We start from the raw sequence: 3,435 nt of genomic DNA, 5'->3' as shown, positions 1-3,435 counted from the left end.
AGCATTTACACAAGAAGTGTGCGGGACTGTTTTTCTTTGTAGCTGTATGACGTTTTCATTGATCATTTTTCTCCTTAATTCGAGGGGAATTCCACTGAGAGACAGATTAGACATTATTTAATGATTCGCCTCGGGCTCAAATACACACAAGACAAGCGCAGATATGTCTCTAAATCAAAAAAGAGGGATTCGATCCGCCGCTTATTTTGAGTTCTGGCCGCTCCTGTCTAGCACATCCCGTAACTCTTGTGTTGTACACAATGTCGTGAATTAGAGACGGATTACACGTCCTCATCTCCGACACACTGCCGCATCTTTAGGCCAGAAACATGCTAATGTTTGCCCAACACATTACAAGCATACTTTATTTAACTTCAAATGTCTGTTAATAAACCTAATGTGTTATTATTTGGCACTCTAGAACGCAACAGCACATGAAACCAGAGACGTTTGCACATGTTTTGGGTCTTTTCGCCAGTATTTTATGTCAAATCCGTGTTAATTGCAAGGACCAGCCGCAGGTTTATCCTGCGTATTTGAACCTCAGACTAAGCGGTTATTAAGTTAATCTGGAGTGTGTTTGAAGTCCTCTGGTCTAAACTCAAGTCTGTCTCTCTCAAAATCCTTCACAGGGCTTTCAAAGAGCAGCAGAAGCCGTTTTCCGAGCGTCTATCATTGAGACCGGGGAAGAGGATGATGCTTCCTCGCTTCAGGAAACGCACGCTAATCCATCAGTCTTAGATAAACTTCCTCGGGCTTGGCTTTCATTTATGAACGAACGACACCAATAGCAACTCCACGCCTCAAAATGGACGCATCTCATTGCCGTTTGGGCAGGAGCAGTAGGTACTGTGCGCCCTCTGGTGGTTACAGAGGGAATGACGTCCACTCAGATCCGCTAGGTCGCTCGCTACCGCTGTTCTTATACCCCACTCACGTTGAGCAGCGAGTTTACGACAGCTCGTACTGTGGCGGTGCGTCACTACTGTCGTATCTCCCGCCGTTTCACGGCAGCTTCGGCGTCTACGAATGCCCATTCGAGCCCGCCTTCATCCAGAAACGCAACGAGCGGGAACGCCAACGAGTGAAGTGCGTGAACCAGGGATACGCCAAGCTACGTGACCACCTGCCCAACACAACCACGGACAAACGGCTGAGCAAAGTGGAGACGCTGCGCGCGGCCATCCGCTACATCAAATACCTCCAGGAACTGGTGGAGAACACGGACAGTGTGGAGGAGAACGCAACAGCGTCGCCTCTTTCCATTTCCGAATCGTCTTCCGAGGAGTCTGTTGGGAGTTAAAGACGTTCAGAAAACATCATATCCTAGCAACATTTATCATGCACCAACTTTGATTCTGAGTGATTCTCAAATATCAGCATGTGGTTCAATAAGGGCTTTCGCACTGAATAGTTATAGGAACTCGCCACCAGGGTGTTCCCCCGAGAAATAATGGTTCGCTTAGGAACGTTTTACTGGTTGCGTTCGCAGCGCCAGTTTGAACTCTGAAGTGACGTAAGACACGCTTGTTGTTGTGACTTATTTTGACGGCGCTGAGAACGACTGAGCTCACAGTTCTCACATTGCTGCACTTCATTAGTTAACGATCTGTCTAACAGTCCTGTCTAATACGTTAATAGTTGTGTTGGATTTTCTCCTCAGCGTAAAGATTAAGAGCTTCATCTATCACAGTTTTACATGTTCGTAGAGTTAGTTTCTGGAGTAAATATATAGGCTATAATCTGTGTGTTTAAATGGCGGGTGCTGGTGTTCGTTCGGCCAATCAGCGAACACTACCGTCACTGTAGTTCCTATAGCGCTGGTTTAGACCGACTCTGAAGTACGAGTAAATTAGTTCCTCCAAAAGGAATTCCTAGAACTAAAATCGTTCCTAGTTTCTGTGGTGCGAACACGCCAAAATCCGGGAACTTCCGCCAATAGTTCTAGGAACTATGAGAAGGTTCCTCCGGTGCGAAAGCCCCTACTGATGCAAATCCACAATTTCTAATTCAAAAAGAGACAAAAAAAATGTGTCAGACGTTTCATTAAGTCTGACCTTTAATAAACCAATGAAATCTTCAGAAATTAGATAAATGAGTTAGCAAGGCAAGACCAGTTTATTTATATAGCACATGTCGTACACTACGGTGATTTAAAGTGCTTTACACAGAAAGGAATTAAAATAATCACAAAATAAAAGCAAGGACAATTAAAACAGTTATAAAAGGCATTAAAAGAGATATAAAGATGAAATTTAAAAGAGTAAAAAGATGATACATAGATAAACTTCTCATCTGGCAAAACACTGTGAGATTTTCCCATGTTGATTGTACTGTGTCTGTGGTGTTCTTTCTGCACGCCTAAATAATCTGTTGGACGTCTCCAGTAGATCCGATTTCCCCTGAAATCGGACAGGAGGAGCTCTAGGAAAGGAATCAATCCAGTCCGCACCCCACAGAACAGATCTGGTCCCCGACCTCGAGTTTCACATCAAACTCACTACTCTACCACAGACTCAGGTCATCAACATGCTTTCGTCTCTCACTTTCCCAATGAACATTAGATGAGTTAAACGTTTTGGTGTTTGCTTGTGTGAAGTCTCCCACTGAGAGCGTGTTTTGCAGACTGGGACATGAGGGCGGAGGGGTCACGACGCCCAAAAAAGCCTTGAAATCAACACGACGGCCAGTTTCTGACCTTGAACTCCCAGCGATCGCTCTGTGATCATGTGTACTGTGATTTTAAACTTCCTAAATTCAAATAAACCTTAAATTATACTTGGAATGAGATTGTTTTCACTTTGACATCCATATCGTTCTCCAGGTTTTGTTGTTGAGGTTTTATGTCTGTTCATTGACACATGTATGTGATCTTAAAAACCTCAAAGAATTTAAATAGAATATTAATATATATATATATATTGAATGTTTATATATATATATGTGAGTGTGTGTGTATTATTATTAAAATTAATAAAACCATATATAAATATAATGTGATAATAATTATGAAATATGACATTGACAGTTCACCCATTTGCACTGTTGAGACAATAATCATTGGGACAATCATAAAAAACTGTGACACCAAATTTCACAGTGATTTATCTGTGAGCTGATTGGTTTGCCACCTCAGTGATGTCACAAAGCCCAAACAGAAAAAGCCAATGAGAACATTCCAAAGTTATGACTGTGCTAATGTCCTGCCTCTTCATCTATCTCTCTGTGACCATAACTGTGTCATGTTCTGTTGTCCCCTAACACACACACGCATGTGAGTGACACGCATTGTCTATATTTATTTTTTAAGTCAGACAGCTGCAGTACTAACCAAACAAGAGCAGAGAGAGACAGTGCGAGGAATAGATTCAGACAGACAGAGAGCTTCATTTTTGAGTCCCGAGAAGATCCTGAACTATTGAGCCGAGTACCTGA

This window comes from Scardinius erythrophthalmus (genome assembly GCF_964197995.2).
Source record: "Scardinius erythrophthalmus genome assembly, chromosome: 14".
In the NCBI taxonomy this organism is placed as follows: Eukaryota; Metazoa; Chordata; class Actinopteri; order Cypriniformes; family Leuciscidae; genus Scardinius; species Scardinius erythrophthalmus.
This window is presented reverse-complemented; position numbering follows the sequence as displayed.